Source organism: Furipterus horrens, unplaced genomic scaffold (assembly GCF_987537825.1).
Source record: "Furipterus horrens unplaced genomic scaffold, mFurHor1.1.pri manual_scaffold_8, whole genome shotgun sequence".
NCBI lineage: Eukaryota > Metazoa > Chordata > Mammalia > Chiroptera > Furipteridae > Furipterus > Furipterus horrens.
Window position 1 is genome coordinate 44,741,773 of NW_028327178.1, and position 18,376 is coordinate 44,760,148.

Consider the following 18,376-nt stretch of genomic DNA (forward strand, 5'->3'; position numbering starts at 1 on the left):
TGTCCCATTTGAACAAGTGACAGATTAAAGAGCTGGCCAGGAGGCAGATGTAGGCACACCTTTGATCTCTCATCCTTGGGGGTTAAGAGAGGGCAGACACCTGGCGCTTTGAGCAGGAAACAAAACACAGCCCAGACTGGAATTACCTTAAAAGGAACCACAGCTCCAGCCAGAGGTGCAGCTGGATTGGCTGAATGGGCACAGAGGGAGGAGAGCCTGCGGTTGGGCAGAGGCCACAACAGAGTCCCAATAATATGATTCAGATTATCTGAGGATTGGTTAGAATGACCATTTTTTTTAGGCAGAGGACTGGAAACATCAGGCAATTGTACTAAGAAAAAAAGAAAAGTAATTCTTGTGCAAGAAATATTGCAAGATGTTCAGCTGTGCACAAATGCTAAAAGGCAATTTGATAGCAATTCAGGAAGCTTTCAAAAAAGGATTTCTAAACTCTTTTCCCCTTTAGTAGAACTCTTTTTATTAAGGTTGTCTTTCACCTTTACTACTAGGATGTTGTAAATGCTCTTCGTCAAAATGGGACCTGGAGTGTTTCCTATGATTTTGGTGAAATTGCATTGCCCCCTGGCGTCTGTGTGTTGTTGTTACACCATCACAGAGCAAGTCTCAAGAATGCCACTCAAGCTGTGTAACTTGATGTAGCTTCTGTCTTATCTGGGATCAAAGAATATAGTTTGAAACCTCAAATTCAGACATGGTTTGACAAGACCTGGAATGAAAATTTGAAATTAAGACTTTCTTTCGCCACCTTCAGTGGAATCTCCTGAGATATTCAAGTAGCTTTTAAAAGGAATGATCAGATTCCAACTGGCCCATTTACAAATGGTCATGTGAGAGGCTGCCACACACCTACCCATTTTCCAAGAACAAACTCAAATATCTCCTGTGCTGTAAAGTCTTTCCTGACCTCTCCTCGGCATTTGGTACCCTAACTGTCATGCTTTTCTCTGCCTTCATGTTTCTTTCTCTGATGAAAACTCGAAAGTGGAGATTACACCTGATTTCTTTTTGTGTCTGATGTGACTAGCATAATGCATGGTAGATAGTGTGTGTCCAATAAAAACGTGTTGTTTGTTGGTTGCATATAGCAGTGCTGTTCACAAAATGATCAAGTACATTTCTTGATCAACAGCTGCTGAAAGTCAATACTATAGTAACCAAATTGGAGACAGGAGAATATGATCTTTGGATGGGACTTAGAGGGTTCTTAAGCCCCCTGAAATTGTCAGGCACCATGTCAAATTATGGTGGAGAATGGTTAGAATAACCTAAACCTAGAATGTATCTAGCTCTAATGATGTAGGGATCTAGAAAACGATTCACACTTTAACTTTCGTTTATTCCCCAAGTGAACCTCTACTCTAGAGAGATCATGAGTACATTCATTATCACCAATTAAATTATAAATTTCTTTTGAGCATATGTTTCTAGAAGTAAGTAAAGTTTCTGAATGTTCTTACTGAAGATATTGTGGCATGTTGATTGAGGCCATCAACTCTGAGCTGAGTGGCAATAAGAATGAGACACTGGTATCTGAGACAGGTTATGTGTATTGAGGAGCACACTATAAAGAAACTGAAACTATGAATCAAGGGTCAGACTTACCTATGTATAATGCATACAGTGTTATTCTGCTTTGGATATCATTTTGGGGCAGAAAAAAATGACCAGATCTGAAGAACTGATTGAATTAGGATGAGTCAAGCAGTTAATATTATCAGCACATTAGTACTGTGGCTAAAAGCTTCTTAAAGCTGTTTGTCATGCTTTAAATAAAAAAAATTTTAAGGAAGAAGGCTAGCATAGTAAAGGCATAATTCATGGTTGTTAAGGGCTTGAACTTTGGAGTCAATATAAATAGGTACAAATACTGACTGTGCTACTGACCAGCCATTTGACCTTGAAAAATTCACTAAACTCTTCTGTGTCTCAGTTTCCTCAATGATCAAAATGACGATGCCACAAATAGCATATACTGTCTGGCACTTAGTAAATGCTCTATAAATGTTTGTTGATGGGGAGAACCATGTAAATTTTCCACTATGGTAGACTAACAGAGATTTAAAAATATTCCGTATTGTTGAAAGAGCCAGTTCCGGCCAAGATGGAGGCCTAGACTGACATGCTCTGTCTCCCTCTACAACTAAGAATGAATACAACTACTGCAAAACGAGAAATAACTAGAAATTCCAGAAAATAAAGCTACATGGAAGTCCAACATATGAAATTATAAACAAGTGGTGCTCGTCCGGACAGGTAGGAGGGGCGAAGCCGGGGCAGAGGGTCAAGCTGTGCTGGCAGCTGCAGCTGTGGCGACAGCAGCAGGATAGTGGTAAGCACAGACACCGGTATTTAAGGGGAAGCGAGAAGCACCTGGGGAGCACCCCCAGCTACAGACCAGACCCATCAGCTCATGATTCCAATGCCGGGGAAGGCAGACCCCCATTACCTCGGACTGTGAGGGCTGGAGGGCATGGGGACAGAGGAGAAGACTCCTGGTCTCTCAGTGGAGAGTGAACAGCAGGAATCCATCTTGGACCCCCACCCCCCCACAAAGTGCCACAGTGTAGTAAGAAGGGTCGCCTGGTAGTGCACGGGGCTCTGTCTCCTATAGTATAGGAGGTGTGACTGCCCCGCCCAGGAAGCAAAGGTAAACACAAAACTGTCAGGATGGCACAGATCATGATAGAGATCCCGGTGATGCAGCTGACCAGACAGCAAATACCTTTTTTTTTTTTCACTCCCCGCAAATATCTAATCTAACGGCTCAGCAGATAGGAAATCTTTCTGAGGCACAGTTCAGAGCTTTGGTTGTACACATGCTTACAGACCTAACAGCAGATCTTAAACAAGATGGGGAAGGAATGAAGGCTAGTCCTGCTGAAATGAATGAAAACACATAAAAAACTAGTAATGAGGGAAAGAAACCGGGGATCAAAACAACAAATCGAAACATAGGGAAGGAACAGTCAACCAGTGCAGAAAGAGGAAAGGAAAAGTGAGGAAAATGAGGAGAAGCTCAGAAACCTATGGGACAGCTATAAGCAGGCCAACATCAAATCATAGGGCTGCCAGAAGGTGAAGAAGAAAAACTAGAAATTGAAAAATTATGTGAAAAAATAATGAAGCAGAACTTCCCTGACTTGGGGAAGGAAATAGACTTACAGGTCCAGGAAGCACAGAGAGTTCCAAAAAAACTGGACCCAGGGATAACCACACCAAGACACATTATAATCAAAATGTCAAAAATTAAGGATAAAGAGAGAATCTTAAAAGCAGCAAGAGAGAAAAAGAGAACTATGTACAAAAGGGTCCCAGTTAGACTATCAGCTGATTTCTCAAAAGAAACTCTGCAGGCAAGAAGGGACTGGCAAGAAATATTCAAAGTAATGAAAAGCAAAAACCTACAACCATGATGACTCTATCCAGCCAAGCTGTCATTCAGAATAGAAGGGCAGAGAAAGTTCTTCCAGGATAAAGTAAAATTGAAGAAGTTCCCCAGATCCAAATCACTGTTATATGAAATGTTAAAGGGACTTACTTGTTTAGGAGAAAGAGGATCAAAACTATGAACATTAAAATGAAAACTGTATCACAACAACCAATGACAGAAGCTAGGGAATCGAAACAAAGGCAAACTAAGTAGGCAATGAGAGTGGGAAAAGAATTATAGGTATGGGGAACATTTTGGGAGGAGGTAAGTGGGGAGGGAGAGGGGGGAAAGGGAGGGAGATGGTACAGGAATTAAGAAGCATAGTAGGAGAGAGTGGAGTAGACAGGAAGATGTTGAGAAGAACTATATGCACAACCAATGGACATGGACTAAATGTGGGGGGGGGGACTGGAGGGAGGGGTTCACTGGGTGAAGGGGAACAAAGGGAAAAGAAATTGGGACAACTGTAACAGCCTAATCAATAAAGCATATTAAAAAAGAAAAAAAGAGTCAGTCTCCTGGTCAAACTTGTACTATGAGACATTGTTAAAACCCCCAAATAAAAGGAATGTTCTAGGTAGTGGGGCATTCCCAGTGCTGGTGTTTTCCCTGAGGTTGGTTGGCCTCAGTGCATAACTGGAAATAAGCACATCACTGACACTTCTAGGCCAGCAGGACTGGTCCTTTGGGAGTATGTTGGGGTCTGAGAATGTCCATCCTTGTCCCTTTCCAGGGCAGAGCTCCCACTTAGAGATAGCCTAGAGCCTGAGTGGCCACTAGGAATGGGGGTCATTCCTAGTCCCCGAGCAGTCTTCTTTGTCCCTGGTTCCTTTCAAAGGGGTCCAGAATACGCCACCTTGGCATAAAATTATTTTGAGCTGATGGCATTTGAGACTAGACTTTTTTCTGAACTCCCTTATCTACCTAAAAGCAGAACATCACAAACAACTCAGTTGTCATGAATGCATTCCCCAGGATTTTCTGCAACCAGAGAAGACTGAGTCATCACCACAAAGAGGAAATGTTACCACATTTAAACAGATATTTTCATAAAACTATTATATCTCTCATTTATTTTCCTAAGGGCCCATTTCTCTTTCCTAAAAGTCATTTGTAAGTGCTTTCTCTTCTTTCCCTTCCTCTTGAAGATGGTACATAAGCCTCAAATTCTAACTGCTTCCTTGAGTCATATTTTTCTGTGTATTTGTGCATATACATAAATAAAAATCTGTCTTCTCTTTCTAACCTGTCTTTTGTCAGTTTAATTTACAGGATCTTAATAAAAGATCATAAGACGATAGAGGAAAAGTTTTTCCTCCCCAACATGTTTCTGTATGGCTTTGGTCAAATATTGGACTCCACTATGCTAAATCTCTTCTCAGATCCTCAGAACTAACTTGACACCTTGCACCAGAACATCCTCAGTTTAAGAAGTTATGACAAACATAAGTCCACCATAAATCAGAAATAGAATGCCCCATAACATTTGATGTGGTAATATTTGTAGAGCATCTTTGAATGTTTATAGAGCGTTTTTGAACAATGGCTGACAAATACAAGTGCTAGATAAATGTTTGTTAAAGAAAAATAAACTCTCACTATAGTGCACAATCACAATCTTTAATTCATACCATTTTAGGGTTCCAAGCCTTCTATGTATGTTACTTATTTGGCACTGCATCTTTATGATCTTTCATATATGATGATATAAAAAGTGGATATTATTAAGAAAGATTAATCTTTTTACTGTTGAGACAGATGATTAAAGTGAGATCACTTTAACTAACTTCTGACTTCTGAAGTTTAGCTTGGAATGGTATTTTAGACATGTACAAAGCCATGCTCAGACTTATACAAAATGGAATAAGTGGATGAATGGAGAGATAAATGGTGAAATAACCACTAACAATGGTGCAAAATCATGCATTCTGTGGGAGTTTGGAAATATATATTCTTTTTCAAGAAAAGATGATATGCACAACTAATGGACATAATCTAAAAGGGGGGGACAACTGGAGGGAGGGGGCCACCGGGTGGAGGGGAGCAGAGGGAAGGGAAAGTGGCACAAATGTAATATTTTAATCAATAAAACACATTAAATCTGAAAAAAAAAAAAGAATCAACAAATAAATGCAGATGTAAGTGGAAGAACAAAAAAAAAAAAAAAAAAAAAACAAAGAAAAGATGAGACTTAGAACTGGTCTCTCTAATGTGATTTCAAAGGGCAGACGACCATCAGTGAGCTAAATGCACACTCTGACTTTCTGGGCATTCCAGCGCATTCCAGGCAAACCTGGCAGCTGATAACTTCCTGGACAGCTGTTTCTCCCATTTCTCTCCTCAATTCTTTTTTGTTAGTTGTCAGCTAAATTTTTATGTGAATGCAATATCCACTCAGCAGAAACAATTTTTTCTTAGAGGTTTTTGTTTTCATTGGCAAATGATTTGCAAAAATGTTGACTGTCATTTTCTAAGTCTAAATTGAAAATGCAAGGGTATGTTTTCTACAAGTGCAATCAAGCATAAACATTGTATTATGTTTTTGAGAAATTTCTAAGTAATTTGCATTTCAATGTCTCTAAATGTAAACAACAATTCTGATTATTCATGCTTGTATTAAGCATATCCTGAAATTAATATTTGACAACTGTCACATAAGTAAGGTGGTCGATAAATCATTTAACATTTAATTTTCCATAGCTAAGCACATTAAGACCAAGGTCAATTAATTTTATTTTAGTTTACTTTTTTAAGAACACGTATGCATGATGACAGATGTTAACTACACTTATATTGGTAACCATTTTGCAATATATACAAATATCAAATCATTATATCGTATGATGAGCCCTGGCTGGTTTGGCTCAGTGGATTGAGCGTCGGCCTGCGAGCTAAGTGTCGCTGGTTCGATCTTCCAGTCAGGGCACATCAGAGAAGGAAAACTCTGACTCCAAAAAACCTCCGCTGCCTTGCGGCATACCTCTTCAGGGGAAAGGCTAAGGGAGTAAACCCCGACAGAAAATCCGGAGCCGGAGTCCCTAAGGCGGTTTGACGTTGTAGTCAACACCGGCAACTCCTGCGGCGCACCTGAAACCAAGCTGTATTGACTCCGTCTTTCCCTTGGACCCTTCAGCTGCGAAGAGAGGGGGGGTCTGCTGCATGGGCAACAGCAGACCCTCCATATCACCCTGCCCAGGCTCTGTAGCTTCAGCTTCACTGGAGAGGACACCCCAGCGTCATCGCAAGATGTCGATTCAACACGGGAGGAGACAGATACCGTGTCACTCCCGAGTCGGACTGCACAGCCATTCTCGGCGGTGCAGATAGACTCTTAAGAAGCTACACCATCGTCTCTCGAGACGGACGGCTGCCGACGATATCGTATGTCTGAAACTAATACAATATGTCAATTATATCTTAAAAAAAAAAAAGAGTATCTGAAAACTTTAAGCTGCTTGACCTTGATTGAAACCGTTTAACAGAACTTTTTGACATGCGCAATAGAAGTCAAGATGGCATGGAGGTGGGGAGGGTGGGAGTGAGGGGGATGGGGTGGGGAGGGTGGGGGTGAGGGGGATGGAGTGGGGGTGGTGGTGTGTCTACTTTTAGACATGTGCAATAAAAGTGTAAGGGGGCAGAGCCTAGCCTCGACAAAACTGAAAAGGTAATTGGATTGGATAGAGAGCCCAGAACCCCAGTATGTCTCGAAATGGGAGGGCCCGACTCAAGCCCGGGAAGGATCGGGAAGTTGGATTGGATAGTTTGAATGGCTCCTTGATCATTACTGAGAACCAAGGAAATATTTGGAGGATAACAGAAGCTTTGGAGCAGTTGCTGCTAGAGCCTGTCCACCCTCTAAATCCCTGAGGGTGTATAATTTCCATTTACCTCAATAAAATCTTGCTACCATGTTTAAACTTCTTAAAAAAGAAAAAAAAAGAAAGAAAGAAAGAGAAAGAAACCATTTAATAGCCTCCCATTGTAGAACCTATGAAATCCTTCATATGGCACATAACGTTGTTACCTGGACCCTTACTAGTCCTTGTTTTAGCTTAGACCACTCTTGTACCCTTCTCTTCTCTCTCCCCAGCACCAATCTCTGTGTTCCAGCTACTCTAGACTTCTTTTAGTAACTTTTCCTTCTCAGTCTTGCCTCTGGCCTTTGCCCTTTGATGTTCCCTTACCTGGAACTCAAGCAAGAGTTCTTTGAGGTAGGGGCAACAAATTTTCCCTGCCCACACACTTCACAGTTGCCCTAAAATTCTAACTCTCTGATTTCTCTTTGTATAAAGCACTTGTAACCATGGTAAACAATTATATGCATAAGGGTTTAAAAAAGCCCTCAGATTATTTACTTTTTGAAGTTGTGGCAGAGCTTGGGTCAGTGTTACTGCTGTGTCCTTAGGAGCAGACCAGTGCCTGGCACACAGTAGTACTCAAAAGTGCTTAATAAATAAGGAAAGAAATTCTTAATTTTGCATGGTCTTAAGTTGGCAATTCATGCTTTCCTGTTTAATGGCTAGACTTGATAAAAAATGATAACCATGCCATGGAAGTTGATTATTTAAGTCTGAGATGGAGCAAGTTATTTTCATAGAGGGAGAAAACAGATTTTGAACTTGAACTCTCTAGGAGCTAACTTTCTAAACTAATCTTTTCTCCCACACATACTTATGCACTGCTGATGGGAGTGTAATTTGCAAGAGAACCTAAGCAAATACATTCTTAAAAAAGTAAATACATTTTCCACTTTTTACAATTTATTTTTAGGGAAATAATCATAGATGCTTTTACTCTTCTATACATTCTATTTCCAGCAGAACAATAAGAATAATTCTTTAAAAACTGAGATAACGGGTGGCATTTGAGATCTTGCTTCCTGGCATGTCATCAGTTTGGCTCAAAGAAACTCATAAAAATTCTCAAAAAAAAAAAAAAATCAAGATCATGTAACCCATTTGCTAATATACTGAAGTGGCTCCTATTTCACTCCAAGTAGAAGCCAAATCCTTCCAATTGCCAGCAAAGTCCTGCATAATTCACGTTATTTATGAATTTAATGTTACATTTCTCTTCAGGACTTTTTACAAGACATTTCTGGTCAGGAAAAACAAAAGCATTATTAGAAAGAGAACATCCAGAAAGGAGCTTTGGGAAGTTAATATTCTGTTTCTTTTATATTAAAAATCAGTTACAAAGATTCCTGATTTTTTTTCTGAAGATTTTCTAAATGGGGAAACATGATCACCATTTGCTGATTAGAAAGACACATACTAGAAGAAATTTGACTTCTACTTTTCTTCTACATTTCTCTCCCTTAAAAGTTAAGGAGAACTGGATATTATCAGGGAGTGTTTAAGATGTTTAGAGACCACGGGCTGCTAAGTACTGGTTCTTATTCTGTATTCCTTTTGAAGTCATGGTGTTCTGCATTCTTTGCTCAATTTCAGCTGCTTATCAATAGTGTGGCAAGCCCATCTCCCACATTAGGGCAGGTTAGATGCAGAGAAGCTGGGAGAACTTTCTCCAAACTTCTTCTCTTGTAGTTCCTATTTTCTTGCCATTTTCCAGGTGGGTTCTCACAGCTGTTCTCTGTCGCTAATGCCTGGGTAAGCCCTTATGTCCTCTCATCTGGGTGCTATCAGTGACATTACAACTGGTCTTTCTGTCTTCATCCTTTTTCCTCTTTAATTCATTCTCAAGAGTGACTTCCTTACCTAAAAACTTTTAATAGCTCCCTACTTCCCAAACAAGAAAGTCTGAGGCCCATGTTAGTCTCGATCCAACCTGTTTTTTTATGACTTCCTCCATGAACCTTATTCCTTGGCTTCACTCTTTCCTTCACATACCATCTTTTGGGTTGGCTAAAAAGTCTGTTTAGTTTCTTTCCATTAAAAAAACACATTTTTCATTTTCACCAATAACTATGGATTTGGATATTTTGAGTATGTCAACTATTTTCCACTATTGCCTTCTAGTGGGTAAGGCCAGGGGTGCTGCTAAACATCTGCCAATACATAAGACAGCCCCACAGCAAAGGATTATTTGGCCAAAATGTCAATAGTACCAAGAGACTTCACAAACCACTTTTGACACGTTTGATCAGTCACAGCGCCTTCTCCACACACTGCACACATCTTTCTTTGTGCTTCAGTTGTGTTTTTACTGTCTTGAAATAATAAAGCATAATACATACGCCGAAAATGTTGCGTATCTTCTTTCATCTTTAATTTAAAATGGATGCACAAAAATTCACCAATTTTGATAAGTTTTTTTAAATCATGCTGATATATCAACTGTCACTCTACAATCTAACACAATTGTTTCGAGTGAAGTTGAAGACAACTAAGCACCACTAGAGCCGTCGTACAGAAAACACGAAATGGACTCTTGGCCAACCCAACGCTCGTGTGCCTTCACTCCACTGCATGTGCCACCCTCTCTGCCTGGAAGCTCGGCCCCTGTTTTGTTATTGGTAACTTAGAATGCAAAGTATATTATTGTTAAACCTCTAAATTCGAAAACAAGGCTGCCTAGGGTAAGTAGCGTAGTTTTCCAAAGTTGAATGTGCTCATTTGGAGCTCAGTTTTTCTGCTTGCATTATGAAAACAATTTTATAAAACTCCTAGGCAGAAACACTGCTCTTCATGCTCTGCGATTAGATGAGCTGGTTGATCTCAGTTGGTAACATCTCTTTTTTCCCCCCACTGGTAAGGATTTAAAACTTGTTACAACTGATGAATTTTTTTCTAGTCATACACTGACGGTTTCATTTCAGATATCTCCTGAGAGGCATATACCATATATAGGAATCCTTCTCACTTTCATACACTTTCAAAATCGTTGTGGAGACGCTCACCATGTTGTGCCCATTCACTAACAAGAAGAAGGCTTGATTAGCATTGAGCTGTAAGGGCCTTCTAATTCTTGTGATGAGTTCACTAATGTTGATGTGAACAGGTACAAGAAACTTGGTTTTATTGAGGACAGGAAGATGCTTCTCACCCTTGTATCATTCTATTATCACATGGATTTTGGTTGGATGCTGTTCTTGGATAAGTTGGACGTCTTCTACTTTTTGTTCAAAGGTATGGTGCTACTTGAAGATCTTCTCCTATGGCATGGTAGCGTGGGAGGTTGGGAGGGGATGGCAAGGCAGAGTGTCTTGGCAACTTTAAGGTGGCCATGTATCTGACTGTGGCAACAGCAACTTCTGTTGTCCCTTCTCCTATTTTCCGTGTGAACAATTTCTTGGCTCAACTTACTGCCTTTTACAATCAAGTCTTCCCAATCCTGTTTAGGCACAAATCTATCCCTCTATTGCATCCTTTAACACTCTGCATATCTCTGTATGGCCTGTAGTACACAATATTCTAATTATTTATATTTCTGTTACCCTTAGTGATTTGTGCATTCCACTAGAGCACTGTTCCTACTGGTTATCTTATACTATTGCTCTTTAGAAGTATTAATTGAGAGAAAATCCTTGTTGATAGGATAGAGAGCAATTCTAGTTAAAAAACTATTGTATTAACTATTGCTAGTACACAAATTGCTGTTATGATGAAGAGGAAGATGATTGTTATAATTAAAACCAGCACCACTTTACTACCTCCATCATCATCACTTCAACACCACCTCCTTCATCATCACCTCTTCCATCACCATCTCTTCCATTATCAGCACCTCCACCACCAAAACTACCTCCACCAACTCTACCTCTACCACCTCCACCTCTATCCACTATTGCCACTTCCATTATCACTTCCTCCATCATCACCGCCAACATAATCATGTCCATCATTGTCTCCACCACCATTTCTACCACTTTTGCCTCTGCTACTTCTACCACCCTATGAACATGACTTCCACCACCTCCACCTTTCCCACTTCCACTATTTCCATCACTTTTATAATTTCCACCAAGTCTATCACTCTTATCATCCCCACTATCATCCTCACTATCATCCCCACTATTGAGCACTATCAAGTACCAGGCACTGAGGAAACTTGTATATGCATAATCTCATTTCATCTTTACAATCTGACTAAAGCAAAATGTTATAGTCTGAATGTTTTTGTCCCCCTAACACTCACATGTTGGAATCCTAATGTTAAAGTGATAGTCTCAGGAGGTGGAACTGTTAGGAGGTGATAAGGTTATGAGTGAAGAGCCCTCATGAATGGGATTAGTGCCCTTATAACAGAGGCTTGAGAAAGCTCCCTTGCTCATCCTGCCATGTGAAGTTTCATGTGAGGCTGTTTATAAACCAGGAAGCAGGGCCATGCAGACAAAGAACCTAGGCATGTGGCCACTCTGACCCCTAACCTCCAGAACTGTGAGAAATGTATTTCTGTTGTTCATAGCCACTCAGTCTGTGGTATTTTGTTAGAGCAGGCAGAATGGACTCAGACAATGAGAAAACCAAGGCCCAGAGAGATTAACTAACATGGTGTGATTACATAGGTCCAGGTGGAAGTTTGGATTATAGCTTGGGGCTCTCTGACCTCAGAGTCTGAGTTCTTCATCTCTAGGCAAAATGTCTCCTACACTCTAAATTCCACACATTTTACTTCCTTTTGCAGCTTTTCTTTCAGTACTTTTCACATGGTGAGAATACAATAAAGGCTGAAATTCAATACCACTGGATGCAAAAGTCAGTAGCCCAATAAACATCCAGCTTGCTCACTGAGTGTGTGTGTTTTAATTTTATAAAGGCACATTATACAACGAATAATTGGTTTTAATATTCCTCATAAAGTCTCTATCTCAAAAACAGTAACCTGATTTTTAACCTGTTTTCCTTCTCATATTAAATCCAAGATACTTTATTTTACACTGGTTTTAGATAGTAAGATAAGGGCAAGGGTAATCTCAATTAACCATAGAAGATATTATGGCTATGTTTAAGAATGTGATTACAAAAGAAGACTATAAGTGGAAGATCAAAAGTAAGGAGGAGTTGGAAAATAATGAGTCCTGTACATGTTATGTAATGCCCAGTAAATTGGACAAATTTGTGTGAAAGGAGTCTACTGCACTTTTGTTTTCACTAAGAACTCTAGTGAGAAAATTTATTGCAAAGAGCAATTATATCACTTGTCTTTTCCTGACTTTTTGAGCTGCAACTTATGAACAGACAAAATTTGATATCAGAAAGGCAAATTTGCAGGGGCTTGGCCAGAATACTAGCATTTCAATGGAAACTTGGGCTAATAAGTCAAATATTTTTTTATTACTAAGATACTCACATTTAGTTCATAATTTCTTGTTTCCTTCATTCCTGTTATATTTGTTCACTGTCATGCCCTCCAGCTGCCTCATTCGCCCTGTTTACTTCCACCTCCAGTCTTATGGGAATCCTTTTTCTTGTGAGCAATTCCTTCCTTCCATAGCTCTGTCTTAAAAAAAAAAAGACTTTTCCTTGATAATTCCATTTCCTTGAAGCCCTTGCCAATTTGAGGTCACTTCTCCTCACAGGTGAGCATACACAGAATAATACATTAATTTGTTAATTAGAAAAGGTACTGATAACAGAGAGATCTGATCAGATCATTGGGGAGGAGTAGGATGGAGCTGCAGGAGGAGGTTGCCAAGGCAATGGTCAACAGTCTAGGGCGGGATTGCTTGAGAAGCTGAATGCCTTCAGAGTGCATGGAATTATGGGCCAGAAGATTTAAAATAAAAAGAGGGCAGAGACTAGCTCTCAGGTTCTCTTCCTCAAGGATGCCTGGATGATGGTGGTGCAGCTGACTGTGTTTCCCAAAGAATGGTAATTTGGATGGATTTTGGATGGGAGAAGGAATTCTGGGTGCAACCTAGGATCAGGCTGGCAGGATTATTCTACAGGGGATGGGTTCTAAGGCAGAAGCCTGCCATTCTTTAAAAATTGTGTAGCTTTTGTATTTTATGTTAAGTTTTTAAACTAACTGTATAGAAATAAGATAATTAAAAACGAACAGGGGAATGATAGGAGAACTCAGGTCAGAGTTTAGCCTTAAATTGACAGGTTTAAATGATTAAAGCTGTAACTAAAGAGTTAAAGTGTTTAGCCTTAAGTGATAAGCTTAAGTGACTAATGCATGTAGAAAGCTGTTATTCCAAAATTGTGTAGTTTTGAATAAAGACTCCTTTCCTTTATCATCAAACCTTTGCCTCTGAAATTTTGTCTAGAGGGCGGTGGCAGGCAGCAGGAACCCACTTGCTGTTCAGTAACAGTACCATATTTTCATGATTTGAACTTCAAAATTCAGCAGGGTGGCCAGTGCAAAGTCTCTTTCCTACCCATATTCCCAACCACTGGCTTTATTTCCCTGAGTGCAATCAATGCATGTTTTGAGTTTTCATGTGTATCACCATACCTTTTCATTCCCAATGCCATTTATCAATCACTTTTCTATTACCACCATCCTACATATTCCCTCATTTTGAGGATAAGTCCACTTACACCATTTTCTTTGTTGATATCTTCTAACTTCCAAGATATTCCTCATCTTCTGCCATGACTTTAGCCCCTGTTTCATTGAATTTTCCATTCCATCCTCTAAGATTTCAACATTCATGTTTATGGCCTCACAAAATATCCTCAACTTTATCTCTAGTCCAATTCCTCAACTACCAGCCTCATCATACATCAGGCACCAGCATTTCTCAAAATAACTCCACCTCTAAGTGCTTGAAGAACGAAAGTGCTTCTCTGACCACAATCCTTTTTTCTTACACCTTAATCAACTCTTCTGTGGACTGACTCTCCCATAAGGCCATTGGAGAACTCTGGTAGGTCTCTATGCCTCTATTTTACCAACTGAGAAAGTTCTCTGTGGGTTTCATGGGTTGTCTTACTTAACCCGGACCCTAATTCAACAAGAAAATTCTCTGTCCTTTTGACAACTAACACTTTCATCTATTCTAATATTACTCATTACCTATTTATTTCTGGGGCAGATATAAAGACACTTAAAAACCTCCAGTGGTTTTGCAGGGATTCAATCCAGAATTCCCAGCTAAATAGTAAATAATTGCCATAGTCTGGGGAGGTCCATGTTTCCATCACTACATGGATCAAATGTTTCAGACAAATTCAAGTATGTTCAAAATAGCTCTTATTTGAACATACCCCGGGCTTTCCCACCATTTGATTGATTCTTCCTTATGCTTAATCTGCTTATGGGTTTGTCTCCTATTTATCTGTGCTAACTGAAGTCTCATAGACTCTTTAAATATTTTTTAAAATTATATTTTATTGATTATGCGATTATATTTGTCCCAATTTTCCCCCTTTTCCCCATCCACCCAGCAACCCCCACTCCCTCAGGCAATCCCCACACCATTGTCCACATCCATGTCCATGCATCAAGCATATATGTTCTTTGGTTACTTTATATCCTATGCTGTACTTGACATCCTCATGACTATTCTGTAACTGCCAATTTGTACTTAATCTCTTCACCTTTTTGTGCCTCTTTGCCTATCCCCCTCCCATCTGGCAATCATCAAAACATTCTCTGTACCTATGATTCTGTTTCTGTTCTGCTTGTTTATTTTGTTTTTTTTTTTAGATTAAATTGTTGATAATGTATTTATTGCCATTTTATTGTTTAATTTCTGTTCTTCTTTTTAAAGGAGACCCTTTAACATTTTATATAATACTGGTTTGGTGGTAATTCACTCTTTTAGTTTTTCTTGTCTGGGGAGCTCTTTATCTGTCCTTGGAATCTACATGACAGCTTTGCTGGGTAGAGTAATCTTGGTTGTGGGTCCTTGCTTTGAATATTTCTTGCTAATCTCTTCTAGCCTGCCAAGATTTTTTGAGAAATTAGCTTACAGTCTTATGGGGGCTCCCTTGTAGGTAACTAACTGCTTTTCTCTTGTTGCTTTTAAGATTCCCTCTTTGTCTTTAACCTTTGGCATTTTAATTATGATGTGTGAGCCTCTTATGGTTCATTTTCTTTGGGACTCTCTGTGTTTCCTAGATTTGTATGTCTATTTATTTCACTGATTTAGGAAAGTTTTTGTCATTTTTTTCAAATAGGTTTCTAATTTCTTGCTCTCTCCTCTTTCTCTGGCCCATCCATGATACGAATGTTAGTATGTTTGAAGTTGTCCCATAGGATCCTTACACTATCTGTATTTTATGGATTATTTTTTCTTTTTGCTGTACTGATTGGGTTTTTTTTTTCTTCTTCCTTATATTCCAAATCATTGATTTGATTCTTGGCTTTATCCACTCTACTGTTGATTCCCTGTAAGTTGTTCTTTATTTTAATTAGTGTATCCTTAGTTTCTGACTGAATCTTCTTTATGCTGTTGAGTCTCTCACTAAGTTCCTTGAACATCCTTATAACCAGTGTTTTAAACTCTGTATCTAGTAGCTTGCTTGTCTCCTTTTTGTTTAGTTATTTTTCTGGAGTTTTGTTCTGTTCTTTCATTTGAGACATGTTTCTTTGTCTCCTCGTTTTGTAACCTCCTATGTTTGTTTCTATGCATTAGTTAGAGCTGCTACATCTCCCAGGCTTTGTAGAATGGCCTAATGTAGTAGGTGTCCTCAAAGAATCAATGGCACAGCCTCCCCTATTACTCAGGCCGGGTATTCAAGGTACACCCAGTATGTGGCCTGTGTACACCTTCCTGTTGTAGTTGAGCCGAGATTGCTGTTGGTATGTCAATGGGAGGGATTACTCCCAGGCTGATTGGCTGCAAGGACTGGCTGTGACCACCATGGAGGATCAGCTGTGTGGGGGCCCACCCCACAAAGCAGGACTTACTCTAGCAGGGCTCTGGACCTGCTGAGCCTGCTCTTTGAGTTTGCTACTTCTGAAGGTGGTTGGGTGGTGCTTTGATGTTTTCTGAAGTTGTCCACTGGGTGCACTGGCTCTGGGGCCTCCTGGGAGGTACAGGTCAAGGTCAGCTGCTGCCTGTGTTCTGTCTGGGGTCTCCTGGCATGAGCTACAAAGTAATCTGCAGATGGATGCTACTTGTTCTAGGCTTGGGGGTGCCTAGGAAAGGTCAAGCTGCAAATAAAGGTAGGCTGCTGCTAGTGCTGGGCCTGGAACCACTGAGAGGCATGGAGCTTGCCACGGTCCAATGTTGCTTGTTTGAGAGATTTTAATAAAGTCTGAAGCATGAGCCAAGACAGGCTATTTGTGTGGAAAAGAAACTGAAAACATTTTGGGTGGGCCTAATGGTTGGGTGTGTCAGGGGTCTCAGGGAATTACCATGGCAGGGTGAACAGTGATAGCAAGGTTGATAGAGACTCTAATATAATGCCCACCTGCCTGCTTTGTTGGGGAAGGTCTCAGAGAAAGAACAGTGGTCTCTGCCAGCCCTTCTGTCTGGGAGAAAGCTGCCCCTCCAGCTCTCACCCTGATGCCAGAAAATTTCATTCCTCCTCATATTTCAATATGTCCATGGTACCTTTCCAGCTGTTGCCCCCGTGCTGGAACTCAGAAGGAGTGAGTCTGAGCAAGTATGCATGGAGGCCCTTTAAGAGGAACTGTCTGGGGCTCCAGGATTGCTCTGTTTTCCTCAGCCTCAGTCCTCACTGATTTTTACAGCTGTAAGTTATGGGGACTATCTTTCTTAGCATTGGAATCCTGGGCCTGGGGCCTAATGTGGGGCTGGAATCCCTTGCTCCTCAGGGTGGACCTTTGTAGCCAAGATATCCCTTCCAACTTTTATCTGCCACACATGGGTTTGGGACCAGCCAGCACCTTTTGCATCTCTGTCCCTCCTACCAGTCTCTATGTGGCTTCTTCTTTATATCCTTAGTTGTAGGATTTCCATTCAAGTAGATTTCAGGCAGTTCTGAGTAATGGCTGTTCTGTAGTTTAGTTATAATTTTGATGTGGTTGTGGGAGGATGCAGTATAGCATTTACTTACACCTCCATCTTGTCTGTAAGCCCTTACAGAAGACTTAAAACTGGATTTTTTCCTCCTTCCGTTGTCTTAGAAACTGCGCTTTTTAACCTAAATATAGAACAAAACTCCAGCAAAGGAAAGTGTAAGCGTATTTCTTTTATGCATCACAATGTGTAGGAGATTTGCATGGCAAATGCATGTGTGAAATGTGTCCTGTATTTATGTATGTTGGGGCAATCGCCAGCTCACAAAAGAGGTCAGTGAACAAGAACAGCTGTGACCATCACTGGTGGTCCAGGATTAAGTTGTGACTATTGTGTTCTTGACCAACAAGGCCCCTGTGTCTTTGCCAGGACATCATTTTCTCATTTCCCTCAGAGGTTTTATACATTTCACAGAAGCTCTTGTTTACTTCCATTCTCTATAATTATTGCTTAAGTATGTACTAGTTGACCTTCCTAACATAATAAAGAATGAGGTCCCTGTAATCATAAAAAGGTTTGTGTGACAACATTATCATTACTTTAGTTGTGAGAATTAATATCAACTTTTACTTCTAGAGAAACACAGCTCTGGATTGAGACACTTGACACCTTGAGTCTCAGGGGAACGAAGCACAAACACAAGGAAAGAGCATTATATTACTGTTTATAGTTTTTAATCATTCTCCACAGTTCAGTCACCCCTGTGCTCAATCTCTTATTGATCACTAGAGGACACATGTATGGGAGACTAAATGTGGCCTATGAGCTCTCTTAAAGAGCTGATTTGGCTCTTCAAGAAGGCTAATAGGGACATGAGGCGTCATTATGATTTTCTGATTTCTGTTATGTTGTGGAGTTATTTCCCAAGAGAATAGTGTAAAGTGTGAATAATTTTCCAAAAAGAATAGCACAGCAGTTCCTCACAAGAGGTCTTGGTTAAGTTTTGTGGCTTTCATATCTCTAGTTGATGGTGAATACTCATGTTCTCTGATATCATCAAGTCAGTAGTATGACAAGCCAGACTGGCTGGAGATCCCAATTTGTTATCTCTCTATGATTTCTAAAGCAAAATAGGAGCAAAA

General features: G+C 40.1%; 1 protein-coding gene and 1 pseudogene across 2 annotated transcripts in view; both read right to left on the minus strand.

Moving 5' to 3' along the window:
- The window catches only part of DLGAP1 (DLG associated protein 1), a 362,099-nt gene that overhangs the window by 108,331 nt on the left and 235,392 nt on the right, over positions 1-18,376 (minus strand). The gene's annotated exons all lie outside the window — the stretch shown is intronic.
- On the minus strand, positions 10,201-10,574 carry LOC150002839 (microtubule-associated protein 1 light chain 3 beta pseudogene; annotated as a pseudogene).